This window comes from Melozone crissalis, unplaced genomic scaffold (genome assembly GCF_028551555.1).
Source record: "Melozone crissalis strain CALT ecotype California unplaced genomic scaffold, PUWL_Pcris_2 ptg000084l_1, whole genome shotgun sequence".
Taxonomy (NCBI): domain Eukaryota; kingdom Metazoa; phylum Chordata; class Aves; order Passeriformes; family Passerellidae; genus Melozone; species Melozone crissalis.
Window position 1 is genome coordinate 98,651 of NW_026535861.1, and position 22,539 is coordinate 121,189.

The 22,539-nt window shown below is 39.1% G+C and overlaps 2 long non-coding RNA genes across 2 annotated transcripts; both read left to right on the plus strand.

The window, feature by feature from the left end:
• Nucleotides 1-7,275: 7,275 nt before the first annotated feature.
• On the plus strand, nt 7,276-11,791 carry LOC128946709 (uncharacterized). The gene is made up of 3 exons (XR_008483993.1): nt 7,276-7,368; nt 9,056-9,196; nt 11,745-11,791. It is a non-coding gene; the product is annotated as an uncharacterized LOC128946709 (long non-coding RNA).
• Nucleotides 11,787-17,495, plus strand: LOC128946708 (uncharacterized). Its single transcript, XR_008483992.1, has 3 exons — nt 11,787-11,842; nt 15,502-15,614; nt 17,440-17,495. It is a non-coding gene; the product is annotated as an uncharacterized LOC128946708 (long non-coding RNA).
• Nucleotides 17,496-22,539: the final 5,044 nt, after the last annotated feature.

Genomic DNA, 22,539 nt, shown 5'->3' on the forward strand with positions numbered 1-22,539 from the left:
GGAGCACTTTTTTTTGCTGTACTCTGCCTTTCAATGTGAATTATACCTTCCTTAGCCTTAACTTTTCATGCAGTCTGACCTTTGAGTGTATTCTAAAGACTGAATTTGAGTTACAGTTACCAAGGTAACATGCTATGGTTTCATCAGTCGCAGGATTATGAATCCTCTGCAGGATAAATCAGGAAGAGTAGAAGGATTTTTAAGGAGAGGGCTTTTTTGTTGTTCTTCTGACTCTAGTCTGGTTTGCCTTGGAGAAATATGTGACAACATTAAATTCTTTTCACTTTTGCCTTTTCGTTTTCCGTGAGAGTTGTGATGTGAAAGCCTGTCCTGCAGCATTAGAGGTGCCAGTGGAACACAGCGTTGGCTCTGGTGCTGGCACAGCCCCGACAGATGTCTGTGCTTGGCTGCTGCATGTGGCTGCTGTTTCTGTCTGCTGCTCGTGCCTCCTGTCAGAGCTCCCACCCAGCCGTTCCCTTGCTGCCTCTGCGTGAGGACTCCCCCATTTGATACACACAGGATCCACCTAGCATCACAAACAATTTGAGTTGCCAGTGTGATTGCACCTGGATTTTGCCTTTAAGTGAATTATGGAATCATGAGCTCCGTGAACTGGCCCTTGATAACCTTCAGCATAGGTTTGCAAAGAGCACCTGGGGAACATTGCCACATTTCCTAGCTGGAATTACAGGAGACCTCTGTTCATACTCACATTGCTACAGACATATGTGGGTTTATTTTTCTTGTATTATCTCATACCTGTTGGGGACTATATAAGTTTAGATTCAAAATTTCGGACTTTCATTGCCCTGGGGATGGGGACTACATCTTTCGTTGCATCCCTTCCAATGCAGGCTGGTAGAAGTGGGAAATAAAGCTATGTTCTGTGGGAAATAAAGCCGTGCTCTAGTTTTATTGGAATCTTCAGAAAAGCTTTTATTATAAAATATTGTTTAGTCATGAAGATGAAAAATTTTTCTGTGGTCTGTGTCCTTGAGCAGCAGACATAATTTATTTAGAGCAGTCACATGTGAAAAGCTTTCTCTTTCCTTCCTCTTCCTCACATTTTTCCTTCCTTTTCTTTGAAGCTTGTATTTACAAAAGTTTTACTTATGCTTTTTTTTCCCCTTTTCCCCTCTCTTCTGTGTCATCCTTTTCTTTTTGATAGGATCCTTATCTGGGCTGAATGTAGCCCAGGAATACAAGACAATCCCCTTCAGCAGTACTTTCTCTAAGTACTTTGGCTAAAAACAGAAGCTGAAAAATATGTAAGGGAAAGACTGTTTAACTGAATCAACAAACTAAAACAAGATATAAGAATATTTAGTTGCACAGCATTCACAGAACCTTCCTATGCTTAAAGTGTATTAGATTTTCTTAGCTTTGTCTTTTATTACCTTTGTCCTCTCTTTCTGTTTTCACTCTGACTAAGCATGCTGAGATGCTCATGTAGGTATTATTGGATGGTTTTGGGTTTAGCTATTAATCCATGTGACAGTGGAGAAAATCTTGGATGGTTGCAGTGGAATAATAAATCCCAAGAATTCCAAATTTCTGGACACCCAAACTGTGCAAAGCAAACTGCTACCTTCAAGTGCAGGAACACCAGGAAATCTTATTCAGGTTTTTATTGTTCCTGCAAGAACTGCTGCAGCATTATGAGTACAAAGCCTCCTCCTTTTTCAAAGAGCTTAGCCCTCAGCTGCAGTTCAGCTGAGCTCCAAGAGCTGCGTGGCAAAATAAAGAAATAAGGCACTGACCTTTTTATGGTGCAAAGTTGAATATGTGCAATCTTCTGTCTTTTTAAACCTCCCTTTAAAAAAAAAAAACATTAATTCAAAGACTGTTCCTTTCCTAAGTCAGTAAAATCAAATTCTGGGTTAATTATTTCATGCTGATTTTAGGGATTTACTGCTGCTGTGTTGGTTGGTTGGTTTGATTTGCCTGCCTTTTTCATTAAAACAGAGTTTGTCTAATGATCACTTTGTGACATAAAGACAACTCATTTATGTTTTTTTACCTCTAATTATTTCAATTCTGTCATGGAATATTTTTATGATCAGGTAGCGAGTGATTAATTTAAGTGAAACGTTACCTCGTGGGTATCTGCTGTTACATTTATACGTCACATTTATATTTGTATTTCTTACATTTGTGTGGCTGTAGTGCCCCCCTTTGCTTTAAGGGCACAACATTATGCATTCTTCTGCTTTTTCTTTAAGGTTTGGTTTTTTAACTTCATACCATTCAAGTTTTGAAGTGACTTAAAGCAATTTATGGATTTTAGGTGGCACAAATAGCAGTGACAAAATTGGCTTTTTTAATCTGTTGCTAGGGCTAAAGGAGATAGGAGTACTATGCTGAAGCATCCTTTTTGGTTACCAGCATATTTTAATGAGCATTTCAGTGGGCCTGACTTTGAAAAGACCAGAAGCTTGCTTTTCTGCCAAAGTTTATAAAATTTAACATGTGGTTTGACATATTGCAACTTGGATATGAGCACGCAGAACTGACTAGCTGGGTGCTAAGCAGGTCATTTGCCTGCACAGCCTGTTGATTACAGGAACATGGGGCTGAAGGGCGTTTTCCAGTAACCAAAGGGCAAATCCTGTCACAGACTGAGCTGCCATCACTCTCTTGGCAATGAACATGGAATATTTACTCAGTGCTTTGTGGAACATGCACTTTTGTTTTAATCTCATTCTAACTGCATAGCGGTGGTACTGTCCTTTTAGTTTCATCCTTTAATTTTTTAATTTAATATGTTTGGTTTTCATGCCTTGTTTTAGTTTCCCGTGGCTGACTAGCTCTATTTTTGTGCTGAGTTTCTTTGCTTTATCCGGAGACTCTGACAGTTCTTCTGGATGCTAAGTGTTCCAAACTGACAGGCTGCCCATGTCATTTTAGCAACCTGACAGTCATCCCGGAGTCTCCTTGTCGCTTCTGTTCTTGCTTCTAATCTCCTTTTTTTAGATGGTCACTCATTCAGTTAATTCTTCACCCCTTCTTCAAACAATTTTCCGCTGTGATTTTAATTTAAAAGAAAGTTGAGATCCGAAGGCTCAATGTGTGTGAGTCCATGAATGTGTTAAAAGCAATAATTTGTATTATTCCTTTCCTGAAGTGATTCTACAAAGGTATTCTGAAAAATATCTTATTCTAAAATGTATACAATATGATTTACTGAGTCACTCTAAGAGAACTCTTAGACTTTAGACTTTGAGCTTACTTTGCTGCTGATGCTTTTATTGGCATATGTATATTGCTTAAATTAATAAAGGATTGTAATTTGACTGAGACTTTAGATTGCCTGATCTGTCTACACTGGCTTCCAGTACATTACACTTTTTTGTCTACCTTATTTCTAAACTCGTCTGTGTTTTGCAGCAGCCTCTGGTTGTTCTTTTGCTTTTATTCCCTGGAATAAACACCACAGTTAGTTCTTGTTATTTTCTCCTCAGGAAGAGGGGAAATCAAGTTGCTGCTCAGTCTTTTTCATCAGCTTAAGGAGATTAAATCTTGGTAGCTCTGCGCTGCAAGCTCTCCATTTTTCCAGCAGCCTCTCTAAAACGTGTACACCAGCGTTTGGCACACAGCGTGTCATCACTCTGTTAGCCAATGACATGTATAAAATCACCTGGAGCTTGTGCCTGGGGGTGGCTCATGGTCTGTTTTGTCAGGATGACACTCGCTTCAGAACTGCTTTTTTCCAGGGAATGCTTCCTCAGTCTGTGTTACTTACTCATGGTTAAATATGTATGACTGTGGTAAAACTCATGTTGTCTGACCACAAAGTTAACAAAGAGCTCATCCGATTCTCTGTGCATGCTCTGTCCTTGTTCCCCTTTCCTGCTCCTTGCTTTCTCTAATTTCTCCCAGCTTTCAAAGCTCTCTGCAGTCTTCTTGGCTGCAGTTTTATTAATTTGTGTGTTTTTCTGGAGCTCAGCCAAATTGACTGGCAACAGGCAGCTGTCTTCTGCCTCAAGAACTTCCTCAGTTCTAATGAGGTTTTACTGGCCTGACTCAGAATGTTACCTGAAACAACACGTTGCTGTCTTGCACCTAATTACAACAGATTTTAATTATAATTGATTCTTAATTACACTGACCTACAGAAAATATGAGCCAATTATAGACTGTTGCATTGTCAGTTGCATTCCCAACTTTTATATAGATTCTTCTAGAGTGTTGATTTCCCTCATTTCAAACTGTACAATCAAACTGAGATGTAGATTCTGAAGGAGGGGGATTTATTTATTTGTTTTTATTATTTGCTCAACTTAGGGGTAGGCAAAGCCATATGCAACTACAAGGCAGGTCTGATTTTATTAAATCATATAAAATTCAGGAGTAGCTGGGATTATTGGGCAAGTTTGTGTAAGGTGTTCCAATTCTCCTCCATTCCTAGTTATCACTGTTTCATTTGTAATGTATTAAGGAATCACATTTTTCAATCATTTCATGAGTGTTTTTTTTAATATGCCTAGCGTGTATTTTCATAGAGAAAAACATGTTTCAAAATACTCTGCATCTCTCTGATAGAAATAGCTAAAATGAGTTCAAAATCTCTAAATGTTTAAAGAGAACAACATAGAATCTAAAAAAAAAGGAATATGGTCTGAAGCTTTTTATATTTCCAGCCTGTAGATTAAGTAGGTGATACCCTTCCAGATACCTATTTGTTATTGTGTTTTACCCTCCAGCACCCACCTTTTCTTAAATATTTGGTTATTCTCTCTGGTTTTGCATTTTTGATGCTATTTCATTTCTTATATAGCCAGTTCTGAGTCCTGAAAGGAGACTCCATCGCCACTGTATTAATCTCTGTGTGCTAAATGAGGTTTTATGTGTTTCCCTGTGTACTCTGTTTGTGACACTTGAATACCAGTTTTACAGGGATGCTGGGACTGTTGGAAAAGGCCATTGTTTCAGAGTGCAGTTGGATTCAGGCCAGGGATTTAACCCCATTCCCAGTGGTAAGATGGAATCCTGCTTATAAGTATGTTCTCCAGTGGCATTTGTGGTCCCACAGTGGTCTGGGGAGAGCTGCAGGGGTTGTTTTAAAGGGAAGGGTGATGTGCACAGCTGCTCCTGCCATCCTTCCTAGTGAAGAAGGGTTTTTCACTGCGAGTTTTCCAGTCTGGAGCAGATGACCTGTCGTGTTGTAGGTGACTGGTACGAGCAGCTGTACCCGCAGGTGGTCACGCTGAAGGCCTGCATGGCAGAGGTGGTGACCAGGGCCAAGCAGTCCATGGCCTTTGTCCTGCTCCAGGAACTTGCCTGTGGCTTGCCCCAGTGCCTGATGCTGACCCTGAGGAGAGACATTGTCTTCAGCCAAGCAGTAGGTTGTCTTGTGTCGCTCACTTCCTTCTCTTGCTCTAATTATAAGCATACTCTTCATGCCAGTGTTTGTGGGTTTCTTTCTCATTGTTTTTTTTTTTTTTCCCTTACAATTTGATACAGCTTTTTCATTTATTTTCCATTATATTCACCTAAATAATTTATAATGTGGTAAGAAATTAAATAGGAAGTAGAAATCCATGGTACTGGCTAGGCAGCATCCAAGCCAGGGAGATTTTTTTCTCCTGGTCACCTTGGAAATAGGGAGAAGATAATTTGTTTTCAGTTTGTGGCAGTGTTTTAAGTGTTTAAATACTATTAGCATGTCTTTCCTTAGAACTGTCTTTTCTTGGCAAATAACTGAAGCTCTTTATGTCTTCTCCTGTATATCATGTTTTTTTCAGATAGATTTTTTTCTAAACATTTCACTTAATTTCTCTCTTAAGTTGGCAGCTGCCTAGGAGATTCAGTTACATTAGATGTTGAACCACTTTCAAATCCATCAGAATTCACATGTTTAATTCACAGTCTTGCATGTTTGAAGCCTGACAAGTGAGGTTCTGGTCTTATTTATGTCAGTGTAAATAACACACAATGATACAAAACAAATTAAGCTTATCTAATATACCTTAACAGAATATTTCACTACTTTATACACCCCCAAAAAACCCATCAAAATACATTATTATGAAATCATGTACTTAGTCACTAAACAGAAATACCTATGCTGATTTCTCAAATATGTAGGTGCTACCTCTGTTGTGTATAATGATGGCAAGCCTCATTTTAACTGTTTGTCTTGTAACAGTTGAAATGTCTTGTATCTGTTTGTCTTGTAACACTCTTGCACATCTTTTAATTATCTTTACAACTCGCTGGATTGGTCTGTGGTTTTGCAATCAAATTGCACACAGGTTTACATGATCAAGGATTTTTACAACAGCTTCACACTGTTGGATTGCTGGTGCAGTATGAAGGACTCCTTAGCACATACAGTAAGTATTGCTCTTGGACAAAGTTCCTTATGTTCCCTGCCCAGAAGTTACCCAGGAAGTTCTTATTTTAACCTCAGCAAGCCTCTTATTTGGCTTGCTGAATCAAATCTTGTCCTTACAAGACAGTAGACTTGCACATAATAGCACAGCTGAAGTCATTGACACTGTGTTGTTAATTCTGCAGCAAAAGTTATTAATCTGTTTCATTCTGAGTTCCTCAGAGAACACGGCCTGCTTATTGTTCCATGCAGACCTGACCCAAAATAGCAGGTTTATAAAACTAATGCAAACGGAAGATTTAAACACTTACTGCTTTTATCAGCCTCGGCCCTGATCCCCAGTGCTGATAATGTGAAGATAGCCTGAAAACAGTTTCATAGTTTGTTACACATGCCATTATTTGATATGCATTAAAAAGGAAATTTGGAGGGAGAAATTGCCTTATGTTTCAAACTTTGAACTAGATCTATTGGAATCATTCCCTGAATCAGAGATTTTGACTAAAGTAGAGGAATTTAGCATTTGTGCAGCTTTATTATGCAGTTGCTCATTTGGAGATAGCTGTCTTCTCCATTTTACATGATGCTTGTTTTTATTCTCAAAACCTTTGTCCTCCATCAGCAGGAAAGCCTTTTGAAAACTTTCAGAATAGACAAAAATGGCTTTTCTGAGGTTATTTTATGTCTATATAGAGCAGGCTGATTTTCAGAATTGCTTAATACTCATGGTTACCATTTAGGGCACAGAATTGTCAGCAGTTCAAGAAATGAGTCTGGTTTTATGTAGGTTACTGTAATGTAGATTTAGAACTGTGATTTTTAGATGCACAGACTGGAAAATATATTGCTTTGCCCTGACCTATACAGTGACTGATCTGCCAACTCTGTTAATAGTCTCTTTAATCTTTTCATGTAGGTGAAGAAGCAGGGATGCTCGAAGACATGGCTGTGGGCATTTCAGATTTGCAGAAAGTAATGTTTAGAGTAATTGAAGCCAAGTCAGAAGATTTTTTGCCTATTATAAGTGGAAGGCGGTAAGAACTTTGTTTCTTGGAGCCCAGGAAACTGAGCTGCAGTTTTAATCTGTAGCCCATGAAACCCGTCTAATGGTTTTCTTGTTGCTGAGTTCTGTTTTATTGAAAGTGCATTGTTTTACTTTTTAGAAGGTGAGTTAGTAGGGATTCTAAAAGCCAGTAGGCTCTGGGTTACTCTCCTGATAAAAAGCTGAAGTTCCAGTTACTAATACAGATTAATCTGAGCAGCGTCTGTGTTGTGCAGAGCTGCTGGTGCATTATTCACACATGGATACTGAACCCTGGACAAGTGACAAGGCCATTGTTTACAAATGTGGTCTCTAACTGAGAAACTTTGCTTTTGAATGTCCTGAATTTGTATTTCAGCATGAGAAATGAAACTGCAGTTCCAAGAGTTAGGCCTTGATTGTTTTTAAGATGGAAACCAAAAAACTCCGATGCCACTTAGTATTAAAAACTTAGTAGTCACTTTTAAAAATGGAAGCCTTTTTTAGCTGCTGAAAATCACACAGGACATAGGCAGTCTCAGAAATCCTTGCACAAAATCACTTATCCTTTATGAATCTCACGTGAGTACTGCTGAATGTCAGGACATAAACTGCAATACTCCGTTTATTTTGGCTATTTGAGGGTTAACAAGATTGGAATGGATTTTTCATCTTTATTATTATTCTAGTCTGAAGCTCCAAATAGTTTTATTTTGCAAAAATCACTTCCTTAATAGTATCATTGCTCTTAAGATGACTGTAAATTAAATTCAGCTAAAAGCAGGAACTTTTAGAAAATATATGTTTCCTCTGAAGGGGGCTTTCACCACTGATTTACTTAATTAATCTGGATGATTCACTCTCATCATATGGGCTTTCTGAGAAGGGATTGAATAAATAACAGGAAGGCTGGAATATGATAGGCAATACATTGGGAATAATTAAAATTAAAAAAATTTTAAAAATAAAATCTACAAGGTTTATGTGGAGGAGTGCCATTCCTCTTAGAGCTGTGATAAGACTGCTCCTATCAAACAGCATTGGAAGTGAACCGTAAAAAGAAAAGATGAAAAGGTGAAAATCTAGTTATTTTCTAATAATTTTTTTAGAAACCCTCCATTTTTATTTTGGTTGTTATATGGTATGGCTCAATAAATGAGAGTGAAAGACTGTAGAAATGCAAGACAGAAAAATCAAACTACAAATTCTTATCTTGAAGAGTCAGCATATTTACTTGTAATTGTTTTTTCTAGGAAAGTGCTTAAACCTGACATTCTGTGTGCACAAACAAATCAATCCAAAGTGTGTGGCACTGTCTAGCAGTGCACTGATCATCTGGTGTGGGTGGTAGACACCAGCCACCCAGGGGAGGTGAAATTCTGTTCAGGAGCTCACATGCTTTTATTAGAGGCCATTCTTTTATTAGAGGCGCTTTTGGAACATTCTTTACAGAATCACAGAATATTTTGAGTTAGAAGGGACCCATATGCATCATCAAGTGCAACTCCTGGCCTTGCACAGGGCTTCCCAAGAATCACACCCCGTGCCTGAGAGTTCAGATGCTTCTTGAACTCTGTGAGGCTTGGTGCTGTGACACTTCCCAGGGGAGCCAGTTCAACCTGCTCAACCATTCTCTGGCTGAAGAAACTTTTCCTGACATTCAAGAACCCCATCCTCACTCTTGTTTTCATTGTTCCTAGTGAACATTACATTATAGAGGTCCAGCTCCCAGCAAAGATGTTTGAGCTGCTGCCACAAGAGATTAAAGAGGGAAAGCTGCTTCGCATGTATCCAGTGCTCTTTAATGTTGGAATCAATGAGCAGCAAACACTGGCAGAGAGGTAAGGAAAAGTCACGTTGCATTTTCTGTCCAAGTACTCCATGCTGGTACAGGCTATCTCTCAGGATTAGAAACAAATCTTCTTTGTTATTTGCTCTTAGACAATCTCACATTGACTCAGTGTGTATTTTCAAAGGTATTAAAGGAAATAAACACAAGCTATGAAGCAATGTAGAACAGTGAAAAAGTCTAGATGAAGATAAGATCATAAGCAGGGCTCCGTTTCACAGAGTTGGTGCCATGTTTCTCTTGGATACAGGTGCAAAATGGATTTCTATTTCAGATGCAGAATTTTGGTTGTATGCAGTACTCTAAAATTCTCACACAAGTTTGAAAATTCAAAATTCTTACATCTTGAAGATGGGTTTGAAGAGACCAAACAAGTGATAAGCTAGAGAAATTAGTACTCCTCTGCAACAGATTGCTGGAAACGAATTAATTAGTATAATAATAGTCATGGATTCACCAACGTATTAATTTTCTCTTCCAAGAGAAGGGTATCTGTCAGTCATGTTAAATTACCACATTTGTGCAGGGCTAAAACTGCAAAGTAGAAGTCAAGATGTCAATACAGACAGCTACTTTGTTAAAACTTCTTTTCTTTTAGCTGCTTTTATTAACAGAGCGTCCAAAATACCTAATGCTTATCTTGAGGTTGCATTTGCTCTAAGCCAAAAGCTTATAGCAAAGCTGTAGCTGGAGTAATGGAGGGAGACAGTGAAAATCCTTAACCTGGGTAATAGGCAAGAAGTTAAACACCACAGGATTTTATCTCCTGTTCACTGTAGACAGCCAAGTAAACCCAGTCTTTTAAAGAAGTCTACTAAAGAATGTCATCAGGTAGCTTTGTGAATGTTTATGGGACACTTCTCCAAGTTGAGTGGTGGTATGTGAGAAAATTTAGGCAGAAAGTTGAAATGGGAGACATAGACTGAATCTAAAGACAGTAAAATCTGGCATTTTACTGTGAAAGAGCTGGATAGCTGGTTAGAGAACTTGGAAACTTCTTGAAAATGAAAATAGGTTATTCTGATGACATAAAGAGAAAAGTGCTGAGAGGAGTGACGTGGCCAAACTCATAATGTGCAAAACCAACAAAATCAGTCATGACAGTTCTGAGTGGGACACTCAAAAAATAAGAGGTAAGACATGATGTGGTAAGCAAGAAGCAGGCTGGTGGGAGCTTACACGAGTGAGATAGGCAGGAAGGGCTGAGTTATGAATAGTCTGAGGAAAAATTTGACAACATTTAGAAATAGCCTGATTACCTGGGGGCTTGTAGAGGAGTTGGTATGAAAAGATGCCTGGCTTGCAAGTGAAGTGGCAGGAAGTGTTGTTCCCAGTGGTCATTTTACATTGTGTGCAAAGAAAGCCATAGGAGAAAACAAAATAACTGCATATTTATAAATATGGATATGTACTAATATCTGCCAAGAAAATAAGTTCAATGCAGAAGCAGCTTTAATGCATGCAGTTACAGTCTGCTTTTGTCTTAATTCAAAATGCTGCTTAACTCCTAAAGTTGTACATTTGTTTTTGAGACTGAAAACACCACACACGATTTATGGCTAAAAACATGGAGGGGTTTGTGGGATAAAGAACCTGAGAATATAAAAACACTTTCGTGGCAAATTTCTAGGAAATGTTACTCTATTAGAAAAAAAATCTTTTAATTTGTTTTTTGATAGAATACACTTGAGAATGTTTCCGATTTAAAAGAAATGTTCTCATGTGACAGTGCAGCAATGGCTACTAAGGAAGTAGTTACATCTTCTCCCTGTGGCCTGTTGAAATATTTGCTTCCCTTGTTCCCAATTTAGCAGCATATTTGGTATCTTCTGATCTGTGTCCCCTTCTCTCTGAGTTTCTCACTTATCTGCCCATGCCTCTCTTCCTGTACTCCTCCATTCCCGTTTCAAATCTATTCTGAAGATGAATTTCAAAACTTTGGCCCTAATTGTCATGGGGACATTCGTGTCTTTACAATCATATCTCCTGTAGTACCGTGAGATTTAGTTTCTTGGCATGTGAAATGTGGCTGTTGTAGAAATCTTGGTCTCAGAGAGAAAGATATTTGTTTTTATAGCTACAGTTATTTTGTAGATAAGCTTCTCTTCCATCTTGTGTCACTTCCATATTATCCAGCTCTTACAGAAATTGGTATGCTTAAGCAGTAGCAGCACTAAGAGATGGAGAGTTGGTGTTCTCTGCCTGTGGTACCCAATTTTTGGAATTGGAATTCCCCCAAAGTGCCTTTCCATTTATTCACGATTTGTGAGGGGAAAAGAATAAGTGCCTTATTGCATGTTTGTAAATAGATTGCTTTGTTAATAAAGTTTTGGAAGAAGTATGCATCAGCGATGATCTCATTTCCAAAAATTAATTCCAAAGTATACAAGAACTTAACTACTGCATGTTTGACAAAATCTAATGCATTTAGCACCAAAGTTATTTCTTTATGCAAAGAAATAACTATGAAGGATAATTTATCTTTTGTTGTTGTTTGTGGGTTTTGGGTTTTTTTCATAATTTATTGTGTATTTTCATAGGTTTGGAGATACCACTTTGCAGGAAAACATTAACCAGGAAAACTTAGAGCTTCTCAAAGAATATTACAAGTTATTTACAGAAAAAATGCCTCCTGATTGTGAGTACAAAATAATGCAATGTCCAAATCGGTTTGAAAAGCTTTGAGTAGGTAGAAGGTTATAAGACAGTAATATTAGCAGAATCCCATAACTTGTTCCATAAATTTAAACATTTTGTACCTGTACATGACCCTGCTGGTCTCAGGAGTGATTTCAGGCCTTGTGCCACAGCAGAAACTACAGAGAAAATGAAACAGAGGAATGATGAACTGAACAGCTATTTTAAGTTATTAAAATAATAAGTTTGTTAATATTTCATGTAGAGGACAGTCTGTACCTACTGTATTTTTACATAAATACTTGGTGGGAAATTTCATCAGCTTCAGTCATACCCTCTGTTCTTATTCTGAAAATATGTTGAGGTTTGGTGAACCATGGAGAAATCTGCAGATCAAATACAAGCAATGAGCCACATCATCATTATATGAACGACAAGGTTTCATTGGAATAGGCCCTGTATTCCACTTCTATAGAACTTCTGTATTATAAACATAAGCATTACTATGCTGTTACTCTGATTGCCAGAAGCAAGGACTGAAGAAAACATCTGCATCAATCGAATCCTGTTAGTTTTAATGCCCAAACTATAGTCCCAAATGTGGGAGATTTAACTGCCTGATGTTTAAATGCTATGTAAAACTTTAATACATCACATGCGTATGTATACATGTTTATCTCTTATATCAGGATGATTTTAATTTGTTAATCATTTTGACAGAAACAAAAGCCCTTCCTAAATGATGGGCAGGATGCCCATCCATCCCCCCCCAGACCTAGTATTTATTTCCAGGATGTCTACAGAGAAACTCATACAATAAGTTGGGTGATTAATTGAGGGGAATCTTGCTAAGAAAACATCCTCGAAAAACTAACCTCATGCAGGTTAGGACTAAGGTAGATCTGCTACCTCATAAATGGATTTTATTTTATAAAAGCAAAAATTTGCATGCAGACAGTATTGGCTACTTTTCATTAACACAATTTAAACTTGTACTGCCTTCCTGAAGGATTATTAGTGAGCCACACAGTTCCTGGACTTCTTTCAGACTGTGAAGGCTTTTGAGAACTAATTGTGTCTAGTTCATCGTGTATTTTCTGGTTATTATAACTTTCTTGCTTTTTTTCCTTACCTTTAAGAACTCAGTCTCTTCTTTATACAATTTTTTGTGGAACATAAAGCATCTTTTGGTTCCACTGCCCTTCCCAGTAGCTCCCTGCCAGTATACAGAGTCAGTCTTTTGCCTTGGAGAAATGTGCCTTTTAAACCAGTCCCCTGGGAAAAAAGGGAAGCTCTCAAACTTGTTCATTTGTGGCAGGACTTAATCCCACTCCTGTTCCCCCTCGTCTGGAAGACAAACCTCCATACAAGGCTGGCAGCAACCCTGGTGCTGGGGCCACGTGAGAGGCATTCAATATTGATGGCTTTTTGATGGTTTTGTCCCACCTATCCAGATAATTTCCTATAATGCCAAATCTGTGCTACAAAATCAATGCAGGACTGTGTTCCCAAAGCTGTCAGTTCCAAACAGTGCTCAAAAAGCCCAACAGAATTTGAGCATTTGCAGCCCTATTTGCCAGGCTGTTGGATCCACCCTTGGCAGCCTCCCTGGCCTGCTGCCTCATTCATATATTCCCTTTCAAAGAATTCAATTTCCCACTCCCTGAAAGGTATTGCCACCTTCGCTGTTAGTTTTCCTCTTGTGTCTGTATTTCTCCTTGGCAATAATAGTCTTGCTTGTAACTAAGCATCCACTGACTTTCTGTCTTTAGGATGAACATACACTTCGTCATTTACCCATTTGTTAACTTCTTAAATTCTTTTAGCAGAAACTGAAAATAAGAGCATGTTTCCAGCAAGGTTCCTACCAAAAATGCTGACCAAATATAGCTCAAAATGGTACTGCTTTTATAGAAATACTAAGACAGTAAGGGTCCAAAAACGTAAGATAGTTGTTTAGTAGTACGTAAGTACCTGAAAACAAAAAGGCTGTTTGGTATTTCCAGGCTTCTCCCCCTTATCAGCCTGATTTGGTGGTTTGGTACTGTGGGGGACCCAAGGAGTTTAGGCCATTGATCATTTCCAGTCAAGGTGCAACCCCTTTGGCAGTACTGTGAATTAGGAGACTCTTGCTGTACCTGTGCTGAAGTCATCCCTCTGAGATGTCACGTTTTCTGCTGTGACCCAAAGGAAAGCTACTGGGAGCAACAGAATGTTTAGTGATACATTTGCATCATCTCAAAGCATCTTTGCCATTTTGTGCTCTCTGTTTTAAAGAAACAGATGCACAAGTGTAATAGTCTAGCAGAGTGTGATGTGGTTTTATGTGCTCTACATTATCTAATGTACAATCAGAGCTTGTGATACAGAGGTAAAACAATCCACATTAAAATTATTGCAAAACAGATTCTGGATGTATGTTTTCCTCCCTTTTTCTTTTTTTCTTGTTTGTTTGTGAGTTTTTTTAGACAGCACAGTATGACTGGAGCAACTTAGTTCTTTTTGAATAGATTTAAAGTACTTCTTACTATGAATCATGGATAAGGGAAACTACAGAATTTATTAGATGTAAAAGGTAAAAGCCTGTTGATGAGAGGGATCATTCCAACTTGGATCACGTTAGGAGAATGGATATTGACCTTCATTAATACTTCCCTCATTTTTTTTCTTCCAATTGAGTATAAGTTTTTGGGCTTGGGTTTGGGGCTTGGGTTGTGGGGTTTTTTCCCCTCACTGGATGGATAATTTACTTTCTCTGCTTGAAGAAATCCATTGATCAATTTAGTTTCACTTTGTTCCACTTGATTCTGGCCCCTTTATTTGGTGATAACTATGATTTAAATTCTTTTTACTTTGCCACCATGAGAAGAAATAATTTCAAAAAACAGATTCTGCATGTTTTTATTGATTTTCAGAACTAGCAAGGATAAATGCAACATTAGAAAAATCCCTCCTCTATATACATATGAAACAGAGGGGGAAATTAAATTGCCTACTCTTGAATTTTTGCTGGAGATGTAGGATAAATTAAACTTCAACTTAAATTCCATACCCAGAACAAGCAGGTAAATTTTTGGATTTTAAGCAAACTTGAAATTATTTTCTACTTCAAAATAAAGCCCCACTTAATTTCAGGAGAAATATACTTTGTTACTTTTTAGAGGGGATACTAAGTGCTGTTTAACCCTTATCTTACATTATAGAAAAATCTAAGGCATATTTTAAAACAAAAACTAGATGTTTCAATTTGAAAACAAAACCCTAATTTTTTACTTTAATTTTAAAAAATAATCATCCCATCAAAGCAGGTTGTAATACACTCAGTTTTTTTTTTATTTTTCTGATTTCTTTTGAATGTCTGTAATAGCTGATGAACAGAACTACAGCAGAGATTTGGTTTTGTTTTTCACCATCCATTTATAAGATAAAGGTTGAAGATACTTCAAATTTCCACGTGAAGATCTTAGGGAGGACAAGGCAATACTCAAAAGACATAAGGTTTGCTTATTCCTTAAATATTTAGCTGGTAATTTCTATCCTGTGTTCCAAAACAAGGCTGTAAATAATAGACCTGTTCTTTACCATGAGCATTCTTTAGTCGGGACAATCATATGACCAACCTTATCAAAATGAGCAACTTTTTTCGTCCTTTTTTCCCAGGTTTACCACATTTTCAAGAACAAAATGATTTAAAGGGATTGCTAGAAAGTCTTCATCAAAATATCCAGGCCAAAAAGAGAAAGAATGTAGAAATCATGTGGCTGGCTGCAACGGTGAGCTCTCTTGTTTCAAAGAAATTGATGAACTAACCATAAACTCATTTTCATAAGCTTGCTGACTTTGTAACTGCAATAGATTTTAAGGAAATGACTGGAAAACTCACTGGTTAAAGGAGGCAGATGTGCTGTAATAGTTTTTTGCAGACAATTTCTTTTTCTCACTTTTTAAACTGGTAGAACCTGCTAGAATTTGAGTGATTTGTTTGATATCCATTCTTTGATAATATAAAATTACTCAAAATAATTTTTTAGTGTCCTTGAGGTATGATGTGGGACATGATTGCTTGGTTCCCTTACTTTAACTTTCTGAAATGTGTATTTCTGGTCCTAGTGATCTACACACTGTTATTCTATATTCCATTTATTTATTGAAAAAGATGTAAGAAGAAAACTTTGTCAGTGCAGTAGCTGTGCAATATCACTTTTTTATTGCAGTGGAAGTACAAGATTCCACATATGAGCCCATCACTCATCCAGAATAATTACCTGGGATTTTTTTACTTTATTTTATAAATGATTTTTTAATATTTTAAAATTTTTTTAGGACTCATTCACATCGAATAGCCCCAATGAATCGGGGGCTTCCAAAGATACTAGTGCAAAGAGAATTAATCTCTTCAATGAAACAGTTCTTTCACATAATTATTTAAGCAGATTATCATATAGTACTTGTTTTAAATCCCAGTGCAACTGTTCAAATTTTTAAACAGATTTAACTTTTAAAATTTTCAATTATATGATGGAAGAAACACTCATAGGTTCTCCTTCACTATCCTGTACCTCTTTGGATTCTAAGTAAGATTCCCTTAATTGGTTCCCTAAATTAAACTTTTGAGATTGTCCTCACCATGGTATCACAAAGAACTTAAAGGCTCTAAGTATTTTTTGATTTTTATAGAATTTAATAGTATTTATTGTTTAATAGAATTTCTAAGAATGCAATTAGCATTAGATGAAGAAACACTTATTTGCTGGACTGACACTGGTCATGTTTCAGTTCATGTTCCAGTTCATCCTGCGAGCTCTCCCATGATAGCCAATGCGGGAAGTTTCTTTTTGTGATTCCTGCTGTAGTTTATTGCCTTGCTGCATTCTCACAAACATTTTGAGGTTTTGTACCATTACACCTGTGATTCCCCAGGGATAGGTGTAAGCAAAGTATTACCTTTTCTCAGGACAGGTTATATCTGGGAAATGGTAGATTTGGGCACAGAAGCTCTCCTTCAATTTTTCTTTTTCTAGTAAAATATCATTTGAAACCATAGTATAAACTAATGGAATGATACAACCACAGATTGATTCCTAAGAGGAAGAATCATCCTCCAAAATGTCATGTTTCCTTTATGTGTTATAACTTTTTCAAAGTATAAGTGAAAGTAGACAATCCATGGCAGCAATTTGTTAAACTTTATTAATTGTGAGCCGTACATTGAACAGTTCACCTGTTGAAAATAAAAACTATGTAAGTTAGATGTGTCTGACTCCATACCTTCACAAGAAGTTAGTCTGCTACATTCATGTTTGTGAGTTAAGACTCACCATATCTTCATTCATCAGATATTCAGACAATTTAGCTTTCATTGAACAGGGCAGCTGCTGCATTCAGTGAGGAAACGGTGAAGGAACTGTTTCTTTTATAGTTATGAAAGTCCCATGTCAAATTCAGGAATTCAGTGTACTGGTACTAACTTCCAGAAGGTGTTTTCTTCTTGAGAAGTGCTGTAGCTGTCTGGAAGCCCTCGCTGGGCTTGCAGAGCTGTAGGGCTGCGCAGCCTGGTAGGAAGGAAGGGCTGACCTGTGGGGCCTGCCCGTGTTTCAGATTTGCCGCAAGCTGAACGGAGTGCGCTTCACCTGCTGCAAGAGTGCCAAAGACAGGACATCCATGTCAGTGACGCTGGAGCAGTGCTCCATCCTGAGGGACAGGCACCAGCTGCACAAAGACTTCTTCATCCGGGCGCTGGATTGCATGAGGAGGTACGTGGGGCTCCATGGAACTCTGAGCCAGGCCAGGGCTGCCAGCGAACAGGGCCTGAGGCTGGTTCTGAGGGCCCAGCAGAGCCTGAGGCAGGTTCTGAGTGCCCAGCAGAGCCCAGGGCCACGGGCACACAGGGTCTGAGGCTGGTTCTGAGTGCCCAGCAGAGCCTGAGGCTGGTTCTGAGTGCCCAGCAGAGCCCAGGGCCACGGGCACACAGGGTCTGAGGCTGGTTCTGAGGGCCCAGCAGAGCCCAGGCCTGCCTGCACAGGGTCTGAGGCTGGTTCTAAGTGCCCAGCAGAGCCCAGGCTGGTGCTGAGTGCCCAGCAGAGCCCAGGGCCACAGGCACACAGGGTCTGAGGCTGGTTCTGAGGGCCCAGCAGAGCCCAGGCTGGTGCTGAGTGCCCAGCAGAGCCCAGGCTGGTTCTGAGTGCCCAGGGCCACGGGCACACAGGGTCTGAGGCTGGTTCTGAGTGCCCAGCAGAGCCCAGACTGGTGCTGAGTGCCCAGCAGAGCCCAGGGCCACGGGCACACAGGGTCTGAGGCTGGTTCTGAGTGCCCAGCAGAGCCCAGGCTGGTGCTGAGTGCCCAGCAGAGCCCAGGCTGGTTCTGAGTGCCCAGGGCCACGGGCACACAGGGTCTGAGGCTGGTTCTGAGTGCCCAGCAGAGCCCAGGCTGGTGCTGAGTGCCCAGCAGAGCCCAGGGCCACGGGCACACAGGGTCTGAGGCTGGTTCTGGGGGCCCAGCAGAGCCCAGGCTGGTGCTGAGTGCCCAGCAGAGCCCAGGCTGGTTCTGAGTGCCCAGGGCCACGGGCACACAGGGTCTGAGGCTGGTTCTGAGTGCCCAGCAGAGCCCAGACTGGTGCTGAGTGCCCAGCAGAGCCCAGGCCTGCCTGCACAGGGTCTGAGGCTGGTTCTGAGTGCCCAGCAGAGCCCAGGCTGGTTCTGAGTGCCCAGCAGAGCCCAGGCCTGCCTGCACAGGATCTGAGGCTGGTTCTGAGTGCCCAGCAGAGCCCAGGCCTGCCTGCACAGGGTCTGAGGCTGGTTCTGAGTGCCCAGCAGAGCCCAGGCTGGTTCTGAGTGCCCAGCAGAGCCCAGGCCTGCCTGCACAGGGTCTGAGGCTGGTTCTGAGTGCCCAGCAGAGCCCAGGCCTGCCTGCACAGGGTCTGAGGCTGGTTCTGAGTGCCCAGCAGAGCCCAGGCCTGCCTGAGCAGCAGCCTGACTGCTGCTGGGTCACCTCAGGGCAGGCTCTTTGCAGCGGTGTGTTTTATCTGTCATTAACAGTTTGTGAGACAGATATGTGAAATCTTGCAAGGGTCAGCTCACCGAGTGTAGAATATGAGCAGTAGTCTGAGCAGCAGTTGCTTTTAAAAAAAGTTATCTTTCAATTTTGAGGGTATTTTAAAAACCATTTGCGCAGTCATTAAATTTTTTGTTCGACATCTACACAAACACTGAGAAAGCAAAAGAAAAATTTGTTACGCATGGCAATTCTTACTAGTCACGTTATTGAAAAGAAACATCCAAGTAGGTTTGGACTGGTGGTGTTTGCCACTAATACCTGATGAAATCTTTACTGCGCTTTAGAAGAAGTGAATTAAAACATGTTTTATTCTAAATTGCAACTATGCAGAAATTGAGGCTGATATTATCAGGAATGTGTAATTAAAAGATGTAAAGATTTTTCATTACCTGAGTCTTTGATGAATAAAAAAACCTTCTTGAGCAAACAAATGTCAATCATAAAATTAATCCACATGCTAGATTATCTAAAGAAACTTTCATCATTGGTTTTAATGAGCTTAATCATATAGTTTTAATCATATAGTAACAGTTCTAATCACATTGTCAAGAGGAGTTTTAAAATGTGTATCCCCGACACTAGAATAACATATAACAAAGGTCACTGCAAAACTAATAGAAAATATTTTGGTCAGCCTGCAAAGAAGTAACTGAATCATATCTTGGACTTTTCTTAAACACAAATTGTTTGTATGGTGGCTTTATAAAGATCCTAATAAGTAAACAAGCATGTTTACGGTCTGTAATGGGTAATTCTGGACCTTCATATTTATTATTGCCAGAATAGGTGCTTAATGTGTAGATTAATACTGTAGGTTTGCCCACATAAACCCTTTGTCCTTTGGCAAAGATAGCTGCTCTGAAGAGAAAAGGTAATTTTATAAAGAGTAAATGAGCTGAGATGGCTTAGCTGTAGGTTTAGTTTACAAGTGCTACTAATGCAGTGAGATGTGGTGTGTTGAACTGAGCTGTATTGTTTTGGATGTATTGCACCTTGCATAAATCCCTCAGTCTCTGTAGTGATTCAGTGAGTGAATGAGTTTTGTGCAGTCTTTCATAACTACATATTTTATCATTAATGAATTCTGAGTTTTCTGTGTTAAATTTTGTTTGTTGGCATTTCAAATGCTTTTTTTTTTTTTTCTGGTATGTCTCCAATAAATACAAAAGTATGTAAACTACAGTAAGTTACCAGACAGGAAAATAATTTAATTACATAAAATCGCCATAATGTTAGAATAGCTTTGAGTAGAGTAGGAGATTGGAAAATTTTCACAGACATAAATATAATTTTAAAAAACCTGAACTTGTTAGTAAAAAAATGTAGTAGGTTTTTGTAGATCAAAATATAAATGGTTTTGAGTGGGTTTATGTCATGTGAGTGATTTGAAAGTTGAGAAGATTAACACATTAGTTATATTTGCAGGCAACAGTAATTTGAAGTCACAGAAGAATGTTGTAAAGGCAAAAAAATCAGAATAATACTTAAAAATTAAACAAGCAAATGGGTATATGAGGTTGAAGCACCATTACAAAAATGTAAAATCTATCAGTTATGCTGTACTTTCAAACAGACAAAAGCTTTATCCTGCTCTTGCCCTGTATATGAATTTCAGAACTGACTTAAAGTAGGTGAAAAATGAGTTACTTTGACTTGGGTAATAGGATTGTCTGAGGACTAAAGCAAAGGCTTTGCAGTAGTGGCAGTAGCATACAAAATAATTTGCACCATCAGGATAGTAAAGAAATAAATCTTCTAACTATGCTGGTTGCTATCAGTCTAACACAATACTAGAGGTTTAAAAATAAAATACAAAAAAAACCCAGCCAAATTCCTCTTTTTCCCTCCCGAATTCAAAATTTTCACGTCTAAGAAGAGAACCTATTTTCCTTCAAGGGCAGACAGAGAAAAACTATTTGCCATTTAATTTGCAATTTTAGCAGTTTTTTTCCCAATGAATCTTCTCTAGATCACTTTGTTAAAGTTTGTCAATCAAATCCCTTTGTGCTGATTGCCACAAATTGCTTTTAAGCCTTTCAGAAGAACAAGTAGACATGAAAAATTCAGTTTTACCATCTAGAATCCTAACAGTTTGGGTTGACCTTTGAAAGGCTTCTTTTAAGAGTTAACAGTGGGAGGTAGAGACTGCTGTGAAACTAAGTGAACTGTAGAAGTAAATGGTGATTCAAAAGCAGACTTTATTGGAAATGCCATAATTTTGAGATATGAAAATTATAAAGGTGCCTGCCTGTGTAGCCATTAGACTTTTTCTTTGTCTGCCAGTGGTGACAGAGCTTTTGCAGTGGAAAAGGGAAGCATGCGTTTACAGGTTCATGCTTCCTTGCCACCAGCAGCTTGGAGATGCTGCCCTCCTGTGTGCTGCTGCTTTTCAGCTTCTTCAGGGTGCCCAGAATTTTGAGCAATCCAGAAGTGATTCCCAAAGTTTCAGCGTATTTGCCTTGGTGTACATTGCATAACTCTGTTTTGGAAAATACTGCCTGTAGCTGTTCTTTTAATGACTTAGTTTGTAAGTGGAATTGTTGTCGTTTAGTGATAAACTCTACAATGTTTGTTGCTTCTTTATAAAAAAAGGCTGTACAAGAATGCTTCTATTAGTTCTTCCTTTCACTTATGAAAAATGTGGAAAATGAAGCAATGATGGCAATGCACACTTTCTCATTTACAATATGTAATAGATGGCTTTGTCCTCAGTCATAAGTCGGGCCATTATGATGCTGCAATTGATGTGTACCTGGAGCAGCCATTCTATAAATAATTCCACATATTATAATTTCCTTGATATAGGTTTGTGACTTCCATTGATCTTAGTGACAGGCATAGTTCAGAATGAGGAAAATCAATATATCATCCCCTCTGTATCAAGTGCTTGTAATTCACATCGTATTAAAACCCTGTTTATAATGTCTCTGCCACTTCCAAGTCTCATTTTGCAGGCATCAATATTCTTATTTTTCCCTTCACCCATACCTGAATGTTTCCTATCATTCAGTGTTAAGTCTATTCCAAGAGACAGAGAGGCACAAAACTGGTTTACCTGAGTTCTGTGGAGGATTTTATTAAGAGTTGGTTAGCTGAGAAAGGCCATACTGACTTAATGCCGCTGGTTAAGCTTGAAAGGGAGGTCAGCAGTCTCCGATTCAGTGACTGCTGACAGGCAAGAATGCCGGATGGCCTTGCTGCAACATGAGGAAAGGGAGGTGAGATTAGTCCTGAATATCTGCAGAATGTAACAGAAGAATAAGCATAAGAATGTAGAAGTAGGTGTAGTTGCTGATATGTAACTAACCAATCCTGAGCTCAACTTTTGCAATATGTATGAAGCTTATTAAGAACCATATTTAACCCGCCGTATTCGATCAATAAATCGGACTTGGATGAACCAATTGGTGTCTGGGTCTCCTTCCTCCGACAAATGGTGGAGAATGCGGGCAAAGGCAGCATTCTGAACGTTCGCTCTTTTGGATTATAAATTCGCCACGGTCGAGGAAGTTGGGTGAGAGTCCTTGCAGCCGGGACGGTGCCGGATTTTAATAGCACCCTTGAGGATTACAATGGTATCTCAAGTCTCTACATGTCGCAGGAGCCTGGAAGAGCTGCAACAGCGCGCGCTGATATATAGGTATG